This window comes from Periplaneta americana, chromosome 9, assembly GCF_040183065.1.
Source record: "Periplaneta americana isolate PAMFEO1 chromosome 9, P.americana_PAMFEO1_priV1, whole genome shotgun sequence".
Lineage (NCBI taxonomy): Eukaryota > Metazoa > Arthropoda > Insecta > Blattodea > Blattidae > Periplaneta > Periplaneta americana.
Window position 1 is genome coordinate 936,709 of NC_091125.1, and position 20,839 is coordinate 957,547.

The 20,839-nt window shown below is 35.2% G+C and overlaps 1 pseudogene; it reads left to right on the forward strand.

Moving 5' to 3' along the window:
• The first annotated feature begins 375 nt into the window (after window positions 1-375).
• The window catches only part of LOC138705731 (DNA-directed RNA polymerase I subunit RPA1-like), a 105,788-nt pseudogene continuing 85,324 nt past the window's right edge, over window positions 376-20,839 (forward strand).

The following is a 20,839-nucleotide window of genomic DNA, read 5'->3' on the forward strand; positions in this document are numbered from 1 at the left end:
TTCGCATTCTGTTAGGCAGAGTTCTTCTGAATCTGATTTTCTCTATATCACACTTTAAAATTCATTTTTCGTAATTGATTAACTAGTGGAACTTACTCGTGTTAATTATGGAAGTCTGTGCGGCTTACAGCTGTTTCAGTGTATCATCACACCATCTTACACGAGTAAGTTCCACTAGTTAATCAATTACTTATATGCAGGTGTTAAAAGTAGTATACGCAAGATTCAAAATGGATCATTTTTCGTATTTTTATATTGCACTTCTTCAGATATACAGTACATTTTATCGAATGTAATTGTATTTTTTTTTTTTTTTTTTTTTTTTTTTTACTGATATTCTGTTTGATTTGACTCAATACTTGATCAGAGCGGAGTGGAAGATCTCTGTGGCACCACCTTGCAAGAGAAGCTGCATTTTGCTTGGGATGTCTTACAAATTGATGTGAACAATCTTATGGATAATGACATGGATAAGGCAGCAAATAGATTGAAAATTCCTCCTGGTTTAAAACAGGTAAAACATTACAACAAGTTTGCTTTTATTATGCCCACACCCAGAAATCTGTGGTTCCAAGGCAAATATGTTAATTTTTGACGAAAATGATATTTTACGATATGTTGTGCATCCTGACGATAACTTTATTGTGACAGAAGATGGTATGCATATATCTATTATTTTTCTTTGTAACTCTTTGTTATGAAACATGATTACAATGATTTCATGCAGTTGTTCAAACTTTAAATGCTCGCTCCTGAAGAACTGCAAGAAATGATACCTGCATCACATTTTGCCTTACATCACATTTTGCCTTTGAGGCACAGAATTATTAATTAATTGACAAGAACTGTTATGACTCCATCAGTTCATTGCTGTTGCTGGCTGTAAGTTGTTGTTATTTAGATTTTTCAGTTATTTTATCTTAATTGAAATCATATTTGTAATCCTTTTCTAGTAAGCCTCTTTTGCATGACACATTTCATTTTCTTTTGTTGTGGGGTGCTTTTATCATATGTTTCATTGCTTTATTTTAGATAGCACAGCTTATTGTTGATGTTAGTATTGTAAATTTAGTCATTTATTGTAGTTCTCCATTGACTAATAGAGTCTTTTAAGTATAAATATTTTCATTAACAAATAATTGACTCTGGTGATAGAGTGCTCACTGGATTTGCACATAATCCAAGGTACAGCTGTCAAAAAAAAAGTGGCCGCACTCGTGAACAGCGAATATTTTCAAAGTCTACTTTGGGTCGCGGCGATGTTACACGATGCATGTGCTTGTACAAGCAGTTCCGGAACTATGGAAGTGTTCCATATCTGCTCCTCGCAGACCAGCGGTAGAGTGCTTGTTTAATGATTCAAAGGTTGTGGGTTCGCGCCTTCTTCAAGTTTTCATTTTATTTTTTAATCGTTCTTTAGCGATGTAAATGATATTCAAATTATCATTTATATCCAGTTATCGTTCTTGATGGATATCACGTTATTTATATTTTGTTATCGTTCTTTAGGGATATGAATAAAATTCAAGTCATCATTTGTATTCTGTTATCGTTTTATAACGATGTGAATAATAATAATAATAATTATTATTATTATTGTATCTCCAGTGGGGGTTAGCCCTATTTTACATATGTATGTTAGGGCTATAGTTTTATACACAAAACAGATAAGCATAAAGAGAAATGGAAAAGAAAATTAAATTAGCTTACGCGATGTAAACAAAACATAAACAATCTGTAAATTAGGCATTGCGATTGCAAAACAAATATCAGTTATCAATTTGAAACATACAAAAACATTAACAACACACATACGTAACACTTCTATAACACAAATATGCAGCTTTCCATACCATACATCATAAATTAATACACAATAGTCACACAAACACAATCAAACTATAATTACGACATTGCGACGACATCAAGCATCCCATAACTGACTCACATACATAACAAATCAAGCATCCCATAACTGACTCACATACATAACAAATCAAGCATCCGTTGCAACACATACACTTCAACATAGTAACCACACTTTTAAAAGTTACAAATTTGGCTCCAAGAAGAATAAATAGGACACTGTTACTAATTACTTTTCTTCTACAATTTCTTAAATACATCTGTAATAAATCTGTGAAATTCCGATATGAATAATATTCACGTTTTTTATATTGTTATCGTTCTTTAGCGATATAAACAATATTCAAGTTATCATTTACCCTATATTCTGTTTTCCTTCATTAGCATTATAAAATAATATTCAAGTTATTTATATTGTTATTGTCCTTTCGCAATATAAATAATCTGTATTTTATGTAGGTAATTATTATAACACAAACATCTTTCTTTGTAAAATAGGTTACTTTATTTAGATAATTAAACACGTATTATATAATATCTTATATTAATTAAACAAACCGATATTTATCATTTATATTGTGTTATCACTCTTTAGTGATACTGTATAAATAATATTCAAGTTATTTATATTGTAATCGTTCTTTAGCGATATAAATAACATAAATTTAATATTAGGTTTGGAAAAATCCAGTTGCATAATACTGCTATTAGTTTTTCTTTTTGTATTATTACATTATACTATCTTGAACCACAATAAAATGAAAAGGAGTAACGAGGAATTGAACCTGAGATCGCTAATATGTTTTCGCGGGATATCAGCCGAGTTAAGATTTTGGAATGCTCCAAGCTTTCGACTGCTATCTCTGCAGCCATCTTCAGGGAAGTGATGTCCGAACAGAAAGTCGAAAGGTTATATAGATGTGGCTGTCTCAGGTGAAACGGGATTGGTTGGCGGATCGGCCAATCCCGTTTCACCTGAGACAGCCACATCTATATAACCTTTCGACTTTCTGTTCGGACATCACTTCCCTGAAGATGGCTGCAGAGATAGCAGTCGAAAGCTTGGAGCATTCCAAAATCTTAACTCGGCTGATATCCCGCGAAAACATATTAGCGAACCAACGCCGAGAAAGCCTCAAATCATACATGAACCTGAGATGTTGACATCTAAATTCCGACGTTCGTCCGCTGAGCTACGAGGGCAAAAGTGTGGAAACATTTTCGGAAAAATTGGCCCAATCACACTCTAAGATTTTCTGATGATTCGTAGAAGCTAGTCCAGGATGCGGGGGGCAAAGGCTAATTGAGATTTCCCGATCTCTGATAGGGTCAAACATCCTGATAGAATTAATATTTAACCCTTGCCGTGACTTTTGGTGAAGTCCGGAGGGCCCAATTAGTCAAATCCACTCTCCTCATCTCCACGCTTGGGTCCCCTGGAATTTAATAAGATGCGAAAGAGATAGTGGTGTGCGGAAAGCAACGGGATGTTACCGCATTTAGGCCTATCCTTCCCAAGAATAACTGCAAACATGAACAAAGGAAGCTTTAAATAGAAGAAGAAGCATCTTCTGCGGACCTCTGGAAAAAGAACTAAGGAAGAGACTAGTGAAGTGCTTTGTGTGGAGTGTGGCATTGTATGGGGAAGGAACATGGACATTACGACGAAATGAAGAGAAACGAATTGAAGCATTTGAAATGCGGATGTGGAGAAGAACGGTGCATGTGAAGTGGACAGATAGAATAAGAAATAAAATTGTGTTTGAAAAAGTGAGTGAAGAAAGAATGATGCTGAAACTGATTAGAAAGATAAGAAGTAACTGGTTGGGTCTCTGGTTGAAAAGAATAATAGACGACATTAGGATATGTGGATCATATGCGGAGACCAAGAGGAAGGCAGAAAATAGGAAAGATTGGAGATTGCTGGGTTTGCAATGAAAGACCTGCCCATGGACAGAACACTTATGTATGTATGTTCAGAATGCCTGGAATATCGTGTCTAAAAACAGTCGCTATTTGCATAGACTAGTCAATTCCATGCCCACTCGACTGCAAGATGATCGAGATAAGAGGAAGATAGACTAAATATTGAATTGTGGCTTTTTGTTTTGTTTTTTGAACGCTTAATTGTTTGAATGTTTTAAGGCCGACACCAGTAAATTTGTTATGTTTATGCCACGAAAGATATTTTTATTGAGAATAAAATCTTTTTTCTTTCCATTTGCAGCCACAATATCATAATGATAAAGTCATGGCATAATATATTAATGAACCTGATGTTAATTACTAAAATAATCGTAAAAGAAAAAGGAGCCATTATGTATAGTTTGTCTCTCTCAAAAACAGAACAAAAAAGAACATAAAAAGCACGTGGTTGTAGTCGAACGCAAGACCTCATGAATAAGAGGCCTGAACGCTACCATTATGCTATCGATAACACACAGAATACTTCAATTATAACTGTAGATATCAGGCAACGTGGTCCAACAACATGTAACATCGCCTGTCTCCGAATTGTAGTGAAGATACCCGAAGGGAACTTTGTTCCAGGAGAGCGGCCACTTTTTCTTTTGACAGCTGTACATTGATTAAATATCAGTTGAGGGCCATAGAGCTTTAGGCAGAAAAATTCTTTTAAGTGCGACTTGACTTCCATCAAAGGAAAAATAAATAAATTTGTTGTAAAAGTACGGAATGAAATGTATGTGAGCTCAGCAGCTGGGTTGCCTTCTTGCATCCCAATAGTGTGTTGTCAATTGTTGATAGCTGCTTCCTTCTGTCTTCTTCATGGCTGGATATTGGAAGGGATATTTTTTATCCATTGTATGGTACTGATTGGTTCTTTACATCGATGCAGTCAGATGAATAGATGGATAGCCTTTGTAAATGTTTTGCATGATAGATATTACCTGTATGTAACCTGAAGAAAGTCACTGCTTGTGATCTTCGGAAGTCTGGGTGGAAACTTGTTGCTTTATGGCGCCCCCCCACTGTTTTTCCACACTGTTGACATTTAGATGTTGCCTGATTTCTTATTTTATATAATTCTTATCAATTTGAAAGATACGTACGAAAGTTTAGCATTTGATAACTGACAGATTTCTGTTCCTTTTTAGCCTGTTCATTTCCATTGATCCCACAATGTGAAGGTGTCACCTTCCAGTGGGTTTTATTGCTCATACTAAGAGTCCCAGTGCTTCATTTTGCACTATTCTGTCCAGTTGATAATCTGCTGAGATGCAGTTAACAAAATCCCACAGTTGTACAGTGAGATGGATTTAATAAATGTTTTGTAGGTTACATTGAGTGTACTTCCGGAGCTACCCCACTTGATGCTCGCTAATCTTTTAAGCATTGTGGGTCTTATCTTTGCCTTGTCAGTGATAACTTTAACGTGCTGGTTGCAGCCGAGTTCCCTATCAAAATGGATATTTCATACTTATTACATTCTAGCCAATGTTTAGTGTGATCTCAGGTGGCTTGTTACAACATAGTGTTAACCCGTACACCCTAGTCGTGAACACCCAGGCAGATATTACGGAGCTCGTAACTATATATTCTGTAAGCCTGTACAGTGAAACCTCTCATTTACGGACATCGAAGGGACGTAACAATCTGTCCACATTTGGGAGGCGTCCTTTAATGGGAGGGACGTTCCCCAATCTAACAGTAAACTTATAATATGCATTATGTATCCCTTCACACTTTAAATAAAATGTATTATTGTAGTTTAATTCTGAATACAGCATACTGCAGTAAATTCTTTATAACTTTGAACTACAGTAGATAAGGCCGAAAAAGGAAAATACAGTACTATATTATGCAATTTTATTCTAGGTCTACAGTTATGCGTACTGTAATTTACAGTTTTCAACTTAACCTTTACGTTCAGGTGCCATGTCTCTCGAAACAGAACAACTGATTGAAGTGAAGAGAATAATCCTACTAACCCTATTATGTGTCGAATACAATTTCACGATCGCGGAAACTTTGAACCCATCAGACAGGTTAAATTTTATGACTTTGTTTATCCACCCGCTTCCAGCTAACAAGGGGTAGCTGGCTGGGCTTGTGGTACCCTATCAGACCCTTATGTTATGTTTCATGTTAAGGTATTTCTGTACAGTTCTCAAAACTAAATTTTCCATTTTTGTAACACATTAGGTCTTGAAATCCAAGTTCTGTCCGCAGTCCGGAGGTAAAGCAAGCTTTAGGACTGTGAAACAGCTGTCCGTGTCTCAGAGTGTCCGTAAACGAGAGTTAAATTTATCATTATTTCTATATTATTTCAGTTGGGACATAAAATTCTGTCCGTATATGAGGAGTGTCCGTAAGGAGAGGTTTCACTGTACTTCTGAAACTTTCAGTACCTTTATTGGAATTGGTAAGGCAACAGTAACCATGAACATTTTTGAAATTGGAATCCGCATACTCGAGATAACAGTTTAAGTAGGTAGGCTGGTTAAGGGTTAGAGTCTGGTAGTTGAAGGACTTTATTTCCTTTTTTTATTTAGATTGTTGAGGTGGTTTTGTGGTGATGAAGTCCGCTCTCCGTATGTATGGGATTTCTTGAATTTTACTGGAAAGTAATTTTCCAGCATGTTAAACAAACAGTGCTTGAAACAGAGTTCTGGGATGAACCAATGTGGAATTGCCTGAATTTTGAGCAGGTTTCTCATACCTTATAGCAGAGAAACGTTATATGAGAAAGTTGTAGTACTATTTCAACATTTTGCTAGAGAATTGGAATCCTGTCTGCTTCAAATTGTTTGTTGTGTTCTCAAGAAGAAGAAATGGATATGAACCATTTAACACACTGTTCAACAAAATGGTAGCCTAAGTGCTGGGATGCAAATCTATTGAAATGAAGAGCATTAGGTACCTACCAACAACAGAATTATTTCAAATTTCATAAGATTTACTCACAACAAAAAGACCTAGCCATGGGAGATCCTCTATCAGGCTTACTGGCAGATATATTCTTACAGAATCTTGAAAAAATACATATTAGTTCTCTATCCAATAAATTCAATATTTCTACCTGCGTTCGATATGTAGATGACACCCTTATAATATACGAAAATAACACGCACTTTACCGAATCCATTACCAACGAATATAATAAATTACGTCTGAACATAAAATTCACACATGACTCTGGTATAGATGACACACTAAACTTTTTGGATTTAAAAATTACATTGACTCCCCCTTATATAACGTTTGATATATACAGAAAACCCACATCAGCAACCCATTCAATAACAAGACCTCAAGTCTATAAAACTGAATATTAGATTTTCATTCCTTGCAGACAGTACACTCTTATATCCCTTTGTCAAAGGATTTTTTGAATTAAGGACATCAAATAGCTTGTCAAAGAACAAACAGAATTCTGCAGTTGCTTGTCCCCTGAAATTCTTTAGTTTTAAGTCTGAACATAGGAGTAGCAGAGCATTTCCAACAGATGCACCTGGCACTTGTACTGCTAATTTCAGTTTCATTTTTTGGTTTTTGAAATGGACGTGACACTTTGAAAGTTTATTTGCAATAGTAATGGTTTAATTTGTTTGTATTTGTTCTAATTTGTCTATAAACTTCCACTCAATAACATTGTCATTTAGAACTTTTAAAACTTTCATGTCGCCAAACAAATTCTTCATTAATTTAATCATATGACATGCATCTAACACCAGTTGTATACCGTAGCCACCTATGTCGAAAGATGTGTCTAGGTCTTCTGCATTGAAATTGCAACCTAACTTGTTTCCCATAACAATATCATCACAGGTCACTGAAACAGCAGTTAGTTTGATACTTTGCAAGCGACTTACGCACTTTTTAATTAAATTGGCTGTCAAATCTGCTGTTAGACCATTAATTAAAAAATAGCCCACAGGAATTTTCCAGGCTACATTAATTCCCACTACCATTATTACAAAAACCTCTTTTGCCTCTTTCATTTCACTTTGACATACACCATTGCCTAAATCAACATAGCCTGTAAATGCACTACCATTCTATTCAATGCATTTTCGAGTAGACATCTCTTCAAAATTAAGTGCTACATAAAGAGGGTGAGATGAAAGTGCTACTCGATCTTCTAAAGCTAAGAAGGCTTCAGGTGTAAATCCAGGATTTTCATCTATTGTGTTCCGCCAATTTCTTAGTGTGTTAACATAGGGTAGAGCCCTATTTAAGCTGTCTAACATATTCGTTTGCAGCTGGTGAATAGAAATTAAGTGTTAATACAAATTTTTTTAAAGTATCTGAATGTTCTCCATTTTTTTTTCGCCCCAGATCTCTTAATTAAATCAAACTTTCAGAAAAATTGTTCTGTAGAACCCCTTGTGTATGGTCATTAATTAGATTCTTTTTCTTTAGATCTTTGATAAAGGTTTTAAGGGTGGATATCACTTCACTTTGCCTGTCACATTTTCTCTTGCAGTTAATATTTTTCTTTTTCAATGCTCGTAACTGTTCATTCTTCTTTTCTAACATATTTTCAAGTGATTTAATACGTTTTCTAAGACTCGATAATGCTATAATTGTGCTCCAAATATACATCATCATATGTTTAAAAGAATTACTGTCGGGATCAATTTATTTGTTTCATGTGGAATTGTTGCTTCCATTTTTCTTTTCAGAACTCTCCGAGATGCTTTTTCAATCTGCTAGAATAATATTATACTAAGTCTATTAAGAATTTATAAAAAGCGAAAATCATTTATTCATATTATAAAGCAAAGTTATTAAATTATAGATTAGAAATGTACATGTATGTATTTATTTACACTGCAAGTGGGCAAGCACCCGGTGGCAGTGGTATATACAATATTAACAATACACAATAAAATGATAACCAATACATAATAAAATTTACAATATACAATACAATTTTACAACACGTATACAATTTTACACACAATACAATAATAATACATAATACAATTTAACACAATAATAATAAAACATAAAATAAAATACCTCATTTTACAATACAACCTACGTAATTATCTATAGGTCCTACATAAGTTTCAATAGTCTTTCACTTTACTCTCATCTCATTCCCTGTAGTGGCACTATGACGCATTTCACTGACACTTTAGCACACATTTCACTGACACTATAGAACACATTTCATTGACGCTATAAATTATCACTGATCGGAACTGTTCACTGCACTGTAAAACCATAACTTCACTGACTCACCTCACTTCACTGATACAACAGTTCAAATAAGTCAAATAATTACACCCTTATGCATACTTATAAACAGAACTACATTTAAACTAAACATTTCTAGTCTAAGGCCCTAGTTTTAAATAATTTACAATTCAAACCAAGGAAGTAAACTCGTCAGCCTAGATAAATACATGTCACCTTAAAAAATTAAATGTTGAATGCCACCTTAATTTTAATTTTCACTTTATATACAACTTTTTAAATTATTCTTGAATCTCCTTAAGGAAGGACAGCCCTCAAAGACCGCTGCAGGTAGGTCATTCCAATCATTTATAGTTCTATTTAAAAATGAGAATTTACCTACATCCGTTTTCTGTAAGCTATTAATATAACAGTGTTCAGCAGTTTACCTTTTGTAGATGGCTTGGGAAGTTAAACAGAGACGGAACTACGTCATCTTTCAAAATTTGATTTCCTAAGGATATCCAGAAACAAGACTTCAAAATGGGCAGAACACAATTTGTGGTTCCGAGTTGGCACGAATTTATCCTGTTTAATTGTTGTCGGCCACTTAGCCAGAAAATCTATCTTATTTAATGGGAACCTGTGATTAATAGCATTAAGTTATAAGTTTAAACAAGTTTATTAGCGGTATTTTGGAAACCTAATATTGGAGAACAACACTTTTTTATGTTAGATATTCGTCTTCGTCTACAGATATTATTTCGGTACATCTCTAACTAGACTAAGCAAGCAAGAAAGAAGTTGTACAGTAATTATAGTATTGTACTTACTTCTGCAGAGAAATTCCAGATCCTTTCTTGTATGTGTATATACAATTAAACACTGCACACGAATTCACCATGGTGAATGGCATCAATCATTCAATTAAATTTGCACACGAATTCACCATGGTGAATGGCATCAATCATTCAATTAAATTTACTACTTAGGCATAGTACTTATTAAATAATAACAAACCTACACATTAGCAATGCGTATCTCTAACTTGTAGGAACACATTCATACTTCGAAGATATTACGCATTTTTGAAATACACTAATTTTATTATGAGAAACGACTATTAATGTACTCCATCAATGCTAAAGACTAAACTTCCAATTAACTTTAACTTTAATGCACTATTAAAAGTAGACAACACAAATCAACACTCTATTGAAAGTAAACAACATAAATGAACACGTGAATCTCCATATGTTGATGCTTGACAAAGTGCTTCTGCCCCCAAAACATGACGTCGCACAAACCTGCGTGAGAGGTTTCAGATTTGTAATGACACCAGCAATTGTGTGTCTAGATACATAACTACAACGTCTTTGATCCAGATAAATAAAACATAAATTTCGTCGTCCTTAGTGGTTTTGCAGTTGCCATAGTAGTAGTTGGATCCAAGATTCGTAGGTTCTAATCCAGCCAAGGGCAATGGATTTTAAAAGGCAATAAAATCCTTAGTGCAGCTTCCTCCTAGAGGAAATGGACTATGTCATAGATTTACGTACAACATACAAGAAAATTCTTTCCCTAATACAGGGTTCTGGCAAAATTTATAGGCTATTTCTCTCTCAATTGAACTTTAATGCTGAATAGTCTCTGGAATTGGAAGTATCGTTAAGTAAAATGCTACTACTCCTGTTGCTGCTGCTAATATCTCCATCGATGATGACAGTTTTCATGGATGAATTTGCTATGTGAATGATGACTTTATGAAAGTGTCAGAAGTGCTTATTGTGTCTGTTAGTCAGGCTTAGACAGTTAGCATTTATGGGACAGTCAAAAAACTGTTGACTATGAGGTGGCGAAATCAAGAGAGAAACTTCAATTTTTGTGTGTGGGCAGGTGTGCGTGTGTTTTTTTCTAACACATCAATTCAAAATAAAGTGTTCTACAGATATGTTGTTTATTTTTTTATACAGATTATTGAGAAAAAAAGAAGGTATTATTCGTATGCATATGATGGGGAAGCGAGTAAATTATGCGGCTCGCTCTGTTATAACTCCAGATCCATGTTTAAACATTGATAAAATTGGTCTCCCCGAGGAATTTGCTAAATGTCTGACATATCCTGTGCCTGTAACAGGATGGAATGTTGCAGAGTTGCAGAACATGGTGCTGAATGGGCCAAATAAGCATCCAGGGTAAGATAAATAACATGTCACAGGTAATTTTGTTTCTTTTGTATGGCCTTCAAAATTTTGTCTTTGTTAGAAGAGAACCAATTTTATTATTGTTTCATACATTTATGGCGGCTCAGTTGGTAGAGCAGCTGGCTACGAACTGAAAGGTCCGGGGTTCAATCCCAGGTGGTAACAGGATTTTTTCTCGTTGCCAAACTTTCAGAACGGCCCCGAGGTTCACTCAGCCTCCTATAAAATTGAGTACCGGGTCTTTCCTGGGGGTAAAAGGCGGTCAGAGCATGGTGCCGACCACACCACCTCATTCTAGTGCTGAGGTCATGGAAAGCATGGGGCTCTACCTCCATGCCCCCCAAGTGCCTTCATGGCATGTTACAGGGATACCATTACCTTTACCATACATTTATAAAATGAGAGTCGATTGAAGTAAAGATACTGGATAAAGGTACTGTTCGCAAAGGTCTTGGCTACAAATGCATTGCATGTTATGCAGTTTTATCAACTTACCACAGTAGCTAGGTATCCATTGAAATAATATTTCTTTTTGGAGATTCTTGAGTTTACTTACTTTTTCTTAATAAAGTAATGAGTTTGTGGAAAATCTGTTGTGAAGCAAATTGAAATACATATAATTAACTCAGTGTAATTATGAAAGAGTGCCTTACATGATGCTCCTTTTTAGAGCTGTGATGGTCCAAAATGAAGATGGTTCTGTGATAAGATTGTCTGCTTTCAACTCTAACCAGCGAGAAAGTGTTGCAAAACGCCTCTTGACACCGAGTGATTCAACTCACAACTCCCAGAGGTTGAAAGTGGTGTGTATAGTGTTCTGGAGCAAATTTACCTCTTCTCACACTTTAGAAATGTCACTTGTGGTTGCACGAAATTCATTAAATCCAATTTATAAACACTAAATTGTACAGGAAAACTCTTTTATACTTTTCATACTCAAATGTTTTTTATTCCTCAAGTCCCAGCAAAATTCCTATACTTTTCACGTTAATTTATTTTGGTTACACATTTCTTTTATACAGTTTTTACACTTAAAGTTCGTTCCAACAAGTAGTTTATGTATCAATTCATGTACGAACCTTGTATCACCTTATGCACGTGTGCTGGTTAGGTACCTACTATGGGATTGAAATAGAAATGAATGATGTTGAAACACTTTTTCAGATCATCACATACTAAAACCAGAGCTTCTGTAACTTTTGCCTGAGAATGGGTTGCCTAATTATTATCATGTTGCAGCTAATTCAAATTGCAAAAAATAAAATTTCGATAATTTTATATAAAAAGATAACAAAAAGTATGGAAGATAAGAATTCCGCAAATTGTACTGGGAGACTCTTTCATCTAAAAGAAAAAATAGTTTTTATTTTCCCAATTATTCATTTGTGTACTTTATTTATTATATTTTAAATCAAAGTTGCATGTTGAAAATGTAATTAGCTATTTCATTACCCAAATAACTTTCATTCTCTTTCTTTTTGGTGAAAATTTAAATTAAGTCTTTAATTTTTATTATTTGTTTGCAGTTCATTTTCCATCTTAACCTTTAAGTTGTGATGCGAAAGATATAAACAGTCGATCTTGTCTTTCTTCAGTATCCAGGAGACTTAGTGAGCATGTGCACATGTCCAAGACAGTACATGCCTCAGTGCACCAACTACTTCTGATCGCTCCAGATTCGTGTCAAAAGTTTGTTGGAATGTTCAACTGAAGTACATGTTTCCTGTTCAGAATTGGTTTGGAGTGTGTTGGAATGTCTTTTCTGTACTGCGCATGCTTACAATAGTTACGGATGGTTACTGACTGTTGTTGGAACGAATCTTTATACAACTTAATCGCATTTTAAACCCCAGAAGATAATGAACATCATTTAAACATTCTAAATGAATTTTGTTCGAAATTAGGTTTGCCATAAAAATACAGTGTGTGTTCATTGTTAAGATGCAGAAATTCGAAACTGCCCATGCTTTCCTCCCCCAGTCTTGTGCACCTATGTTACTGCTTTTGAAACAGTGAAATATTTTGTGAACACCATGATGTAATTGAACAAATTATGGAACAGTTATCAAAATTTGAGGATATGGTTTGTTCTTTAGGAGCTAGCAATCCAAAATGATTGACGTGTTTGTAAAATAATCACATGTTATTAAATGGAGATCACACTGGAAGAACGAGGTAAGTCAGTATTGTAAAATTGCCTGGATTGGAGTTGTGGCTCTGAGCAACTAAGATTTCCTACAAATAAATTTATATTATTCGAGAATCGTGTTATAAATTTGAGGATCGTATTATAGACTCAAAGATTTATTTATTTATTTATTTATTTATTTATGTATTTATTTATTTGTTTGTTTATTTATTTATTTATTTATTTATTCTGGTGTAGTAAAAAAATACACTATATACAAAGTAAAGCTACACAAGAAATAGAGAGAGAAAAAAAACACTATAAACAAAGTAAAGCCACACAAAAATATACACAGGTTGCAGTCACACAAACTTTAAATGAGTGATTAAGTATCATAATAAATTGTATCCTAACTAATTAACTAACATACACAAGAAACTTGCAATTTTAATCTAGGTTAAAAAAGAAAATGAAAAAAAAAACACAAATCAATACTTCTAGCAATACCTAAAAAACATTAACTAAGACAAAATTTTCCAATTTAATTTTGAATTGTGATAAAGTCCGGCAGTCCCTGACGTCATTAGGTAACGAATTCCAGAGGCGAGGTATTTCTACAGTATAGGAAGATGTATATAAAGACTTTCTATGATGAGGGATAGAAAGAAGTGCTTGATGTCGGTTTCGAAGAGTTGTAAGACAATGAAAGCATGATAACAGATAATTCAGAGTAGAAGTATGCATGATTCTAAACAGAAGAGACAAGGAATGTATTGTTCTTCGTTCCTTCAGACGCACCCATGAAAGTAACTGGAGGGAAGGTGTTATATGGTCAAATTTACGAGTATTGCAGATGAATCGTATGCACACATTATGAACACATTGTAGTCTCTCAGCTAAGAGTGAACTTACATTAGTTAGCAAGGAATCGCAATAATCAAAATGGGGCATTACAAGCCTCTGAATAAGATTCTTCTTTTAGACTAAGATGGCTTAATTGTGAAGTTCTAAATTCCTTTTATGGAAATTTTACTGAATTGTCTTAACTTGTTTTTCCCATAAAATCTTTAAATGTTATTTCATATGTTATTGAATGTCATTTTAATTATATGTTTTCCTCACATACATTTTTTTTTCTCCAGACCCCATAAAAATGTATAAATGAAGTTTTACTGTGTCAGGTTGTGAAAAATTTCTTAATTGTATACATTTGGTCCTTTATTTAATAGATCTTAATAATACTTTTGCAACTGACTATGGACTGGAAAGTTCTAGGTCCAATTCCAAGTGGTGGCGAGATTTTTCTCGTTGCCTAAACTTGCAGATCAGTCCTGAGGTTCATTCACCCTTCTATCAAATTGAGTACAAGATTTTTTCCAAAAGTGAAGGCAGTTGGAGCATGATTCTGATCACACCACCTCATTCCAGTACCAAGGTCATGAAAGCATCTCGACACGCCCCAAGTAACTTCATGACTGACATACAAAGGGGATACCTTTACCTTTTTACCTAATAATAATTTTAATTGTTGTAATTACTGGTTTGAACCAAAGTATGTTTGGCTTACAATGAGACTCGTTTACTTTATAGATTTCTAATTACTGATTTTATGACTTATTTCACAAAAATAAAAGCAAACAATATGAATTTGTTTTTTCAGAATATTTCTTTTTCTCGTTCTGTGAAGTGTTTCATAATGTTTGAAGAAGTTCAGGGAATAAAATTAAGTAGGTATGTTCCAAATACAAAAATTGAAACAGGTTGGTAATATATAATATAGGCTGTTTTTAACATTGATCTTACTCTTGTTTCCTGATAATAATGTGTTAAATTATCACATGAGGTGTTTGGATCAAAAATACTTATGTGTGCATGTTCCAAATACAAAAATTGAAACAGATTGGTAATATACAGAGCGTTTACCTACGGGTGGGGCCAGGAAAGCGGCCTGCCTGCGGTGTCGCTTGTTGGAATCGTCTATCCGTAAGCTTCCGCTTTCTATACTATAGTCTGTAGGGTTTTAATTTTAAAAGTTTAGCAGCAGTAAAGACTGATGTTTTTGAAACACTAACTTCCTGTGAAACACATCTTAGAGATTTATTAGGAGAGCGTGTAAATTATGCACTGATTTCATCAATTTTTTTCTCCCGTCAGTACTCTTTGTTTTCGCTTAGGAATTGTAGCATTTATCGACCCTGTTGTCCTTCATTTGTTAACAAGACGTCTAACAGTTTCTCTACCCTGAACTGGAGCACCCGGATATTTCACTTCAAATTGCCTACGCACCTCTCTACATGACTCTATTTTCACATATGCATCATACATAAAAACTCTTTGTTCAAGCGTTAATTTTGCGTTTTGCATTGTTAAGAAATTTTACACAATGCTGAATATTTAAGCAACTGTGTCAAGAAACTGCACTGTACGTGTTAAATACTGCAACATCTGGCTCACAACTGATAACTTGTCGACCTTGATGTCCTTGATTGTCGAGCGTGTCTCAACAACTGCGTGCACAAAGCGGCATATCAGTACATGCCGCTTTCCTGGCCTCACCCGTAGGCGAATGCTCTGTATAATATAGGCTATTTTTAACATTGATCTTACTCTCGTTTCCTGATAATAATGTGTTTAATAATGACATGAGGTGTTTGAATCTAAAATACTTTTGTGTGTTCTATAGCATTTGTTTGAACTATATAATCTATTACATTGTTTTTCTGTAGGTTCACAGACATCTGTGGAATGGAGACGTGTTACTTCTAAACAGGCAGCCTACTCTACATAGACCCAGCATCATGGCCCATACTGCACGAATCCTGAAAGGAGAGAAAACTAAACGGTTGCACTATGCAAACTGCAAAGCTTACAACGCTGATTTTGATGGCGATGAAATGAATGCTCATTTTCCCCAGAACGAAGTTGCTCGCAGTGAAGCCTACAATATTTGTATGTATTAATAATCTCATGATTAATTACAGCTTTCCTCTTCATTAATTTTAAATAGCACTGTAGCATTCTGTTATAGATTTAACACTTGCTACTGCCTGTCAAAAGGTGCCACTCTTTAATGCAGGAAATTTTCTTTGTGCTCCAAATAACTCCACTCAAATTTAAAATAATATGTTATCTAAGAAACACAGCTTTCTTGAGTCACATGCAGGCATGAGTAATATAATAGGAATCGTTTATTTGGATGTTCACTAACAGTTTGAGCTGATCCATTAGCTGTCAGTTTTTTCCGGAACACAGAAGTGCTTGTCCTTGACTCACATGGTATGTGTGGACGTCTATGAGTGCAGACATGTGTGACATGGAACCTTATTTGTGACATTTTTTCGGAATATCGGAACATTTTGTCTTTGTTATTTATTTAATTTTTTTGTGCTTGGCTGATTACCGAGTTATTATTCACTCGAATTCCATAAAAGCAAGTACAGGCAATGTGTTGTTGTTATCTATGTTGGCGGGACATAAGGAACCAATCCATGAGTCTTCGGCATGCCAGTACAGTTTTGAGAGGTTCTTCGTCTTCTGGAGAGTGGGATCCAGTTTTCGGCATTGAAGAGATGTTCTCCATTCATTTTAGTGCTCTGGTCCTTGCAGACGGTGCAGTGTTCAGAGTTATAAATTTCCATGCGATATAGATGTGATGCTAGACAGTCATGCTCAGTATAACAAGTTATATCATCATCATACGACTTAGAGGTGGTGGTTTCCCTCACATTTTTGTATACAGTTCACCACTACACTTGATTACATTCCATCATATATTCTAAAATATTTTTCCTCTCATCTATATCTCCCCATATCTTCCATTACCTAAAGTTAAACTCTATTTCAGTCTATTTTCTCCCTCCACCCTTTCTGATATGCTGTACAGTATTTTCAACTCTTCCCTTCTTTATCTTCCTCAGTCCCATTCCCGAATACTATGCAACACTGTCTACCTTACTCTTGTTTACAAACCTTCTATTCATCTGTGTCTATTATCATTGTCATCTTCCATTACTATTATCCCTAATTTTCTGTTTATCTTAAACCCTTTTTTCTCTGACTGATATTCACCAATTTTTCTACTTTCTCATCTACATTACCATATTATATTATTTGTTTAGTTTATTGTTTCAGTGTTCTACTGTTTATAATACTTCCATACTATTACTTGTTCAATGCACATAATTTTTTACGCAAATCAAGCTTTCAGGTATAACTCCCTGTAAAGTTGATTTGAATAATTTCGAGGGAAAAATTGTTCTGGGGCCGGATATCGAACCCGTGACCTTTGGTTAAATGTACCAGTGCTCTACCAACTGAGCTACCTAGGAACTCTACCAGACACCGATCCAACTTTTCCGTCTATATCCACAGACCTCAAAGTGGGCTGACAACCGTCAAGCAACCAAGACTGAGTGCACACTAACTCTGTGTGAGGAGGAGGGGAGGTTGTAAGCTGATTTGGATCAAAATTAACATTTTTTGGTTTTTAGCTGAACTAATAAATTAAGAAAAAGTCGGTAGGTTAAGGAAGATCACAACTACAAGTGTCCAAATTTTCATAGATGCAGATTGAATAGTTTCTGAGATAAGTGTACCTGAAGTTGCTAAATTTAACACAGCGAGGATAGCCCTAGTTCAGCTAAAAACCAAAAAATGTTAATTTTGATCCAAATCAGCTTACAACCTCCCCTTAAACGAACAGTGGCGTGTATTATGCAAATCAAGCTTTCAGGTGTAACTCCCTGTAAAGTTGATTTGAATAATTTCGAGGTTGTGAGCCCACTTTGAAGTCTGTGGATATAGAGGGAAAAGTTGGATCTGTGTCTGGTAGATTTTCCATGTAGCTCAGTTGGTAGAGCAATGGTACATTTAACCAAAGATCCCGGGTTCGATACCTGGCCCTGGAACAATTTTTCCCTCGAAATTAATCATTTTTTCCCCCTTTATTGGATAACTTTTTCCGTTCACTCTCACTACTTTTGCTCACTTTCTACATCCTCCACTCCCCATATTCTTCCTCCCTCAGTTACATGAAACACTCAGTATTATTTTTTCCTAACTCGTATTAGCCTCACTACCGTCATTACTTTTCTTCTCACTGTTTATTCTATTCATTTTCTCCTCAACACTTCACTACTTATTCCTCTATCTTATTCTCAGATCCACTTCAGTTACACTAATTGATCTAATCATCACATCTTTGATGGCATCAATACCTCAGACTAAGTCAGATTTCTCCTCTAGTTCACTTATTACACTTCACACATCCCTGTTTCTTTAACTAATATTCGCTGAACTGTTTTTACAAGTTTCCTCTAGTTTTTCGTACCTATCAATGTCTCCTATGGTCGCTGGACTTGGATCATCTCCGCTCTTCTTCTCTCTTATATTCTCGACTTCTTCTTTCTTCTCTTCATCTCAATCCCTTTCGTAACTTACACTTGGACTTGCACTGGTCAAGATTTCTTCCATTACACTCTACTTATTCTCCTATTATCCCAACCCTGCACTCCTCTCCCTCTCTTTCCTTCTTCTTTCCTCTATCATCCCCTCACTTGACTCATGTCAATCAATAGCTTCCCATTCTTCATACAGATTAAACATATTCCAGAAGTATATTTGGCATTTAATTTTAAAAGAAAACAATCAGATAATTTTTCGAAACACTTTATTTATACATTCAAATAATTTTTCCAAGCACTTTATTTATTATTTGTAATAAATAATATGGATATGGAGGGTAGCTGCGAATATATTGAATAAGCAGTCGTGGGTGGTCCTCCAGCTTGGGGGTTGGGCGAAGGGCTAACAACCCATCACCGTAAGAAACAGCTAGTTACGAAACCTAACAATAAGGTTGAGAAGCTTTTGTCATCTAGTCTGCTGTCAAAAAATCTGAAAGTTAGAATTTATAAAACAGTTATATTACCGGTTGTTCTGTATGGTTGTGAAACTTGGACTCTCACTTCGAGAGAGGAACATAGGTTAAGGGTGTTTGAGAATAAGGTGCTTAGGAAAATATTTGGGGCTAAGAGGGATGAAGTTACAGGAGAATGGAGAAAGTTATACAACACAGAACTACACACATTGTATTCTTCACCTGACATAATTAGAAACATTAAATCCAGACTTTGCGATGGGCAGGGCATGTAGCATGTATGGGCGAATCCAGAAATACATACAGAGTGTTAGTTGGGAGACCAGAGGGGAAAAGACCTTTGGGGAGGCCGAGACGTAGATGGGAAGATAATATTAAAATGGATTTGAGGGAGGTGGGATATGATGATAGAGACTGGATTAATCTTGCTCAGGATAGGGACCAATGGCGGGCTTATGTGAGGGCGGCAATGAGCCTCCGGGTTCCTTAAAAGCCAGTTAGTAAGTAAGTAATAAATAATATGAATCTTCCATAGCCAATAATTTGAGTATTAGAGCCACTACTATATTTCCTCGTGTATTAGACGCACTTTTTTCCATAATTCTTGGTTTAAAAATCCAGGCATAAGTATTATATGCCAGGAAAAAATTTTAGGCGAAAAAAAATCATAACTATCTGACATTCCACGTGATAATCACAGCTGTTTCGACATCGAACATCGAACTGATATTGAAAATCATTGACTTGTGCGACTTCGAAAGCATTGATATATCAAGGAGCAGTAATAATACGAAATGAATACAAAATATAACACCGTATAACGTAGAACTGAATACAAATAAAGGAATATAATGATGTTATAGTATGTACATTCAGACTTCGCGAATAAGTACATCAACACGAAAATATACCCACGCTGAAAAAATTGAACACTGCACAGTAGCCTTCTCCACTAATAGGAATGTAGCGTACTCTATCAACTGCTGCTGAACACTGCTGTGTTGTCAGTTTGCTTCATGTTGTGAAATCCTGCAAAAAAAAGATGTTGTTCAGAGAGTGATGACTCACAGACTAGAATCCTTTGCATAAAGGCAATAGCATCTTACATAGTAAGGCATCAGAATTGTGCAAAGGACTCTTCTGCTGTTGTATGGTGGTCATTGTGACAACGTCGGATCTCTCACTGTCTACATTACACAAAGCTGTCAGGTGCATAGTTACAATTGTATTGTATTTTTTTACATTCCATCGCTTCACAGCTAGAATATGGAATATGTCGAAAGAAAAGTCGTGATAGTACTACAAAGACTTACTCCATAGTGACAGTCTAGTGAAATACTAAGGCATTCAGTAATGGCAACAATGCTGTAAATCAGCACTCCTAGCAGTGAGCATCGGAATCTTTTAGTATGTAATAAAGGAGCGATTGTTGCATAAATGTGGAATATTAAAAGTCTATAAGTAACCATATTTTGTGAATACAGGGACTGTTTCTGATTTGTATTAAGTAATAACGCCCTAGAAATGTTAGTAAGGTATGAACAAAGTTGCATCATAAAAATACAAGTTACAAGAGGAAAACAATGCAACTCAGAAACTTGTGGGAGAAAAGTCCTA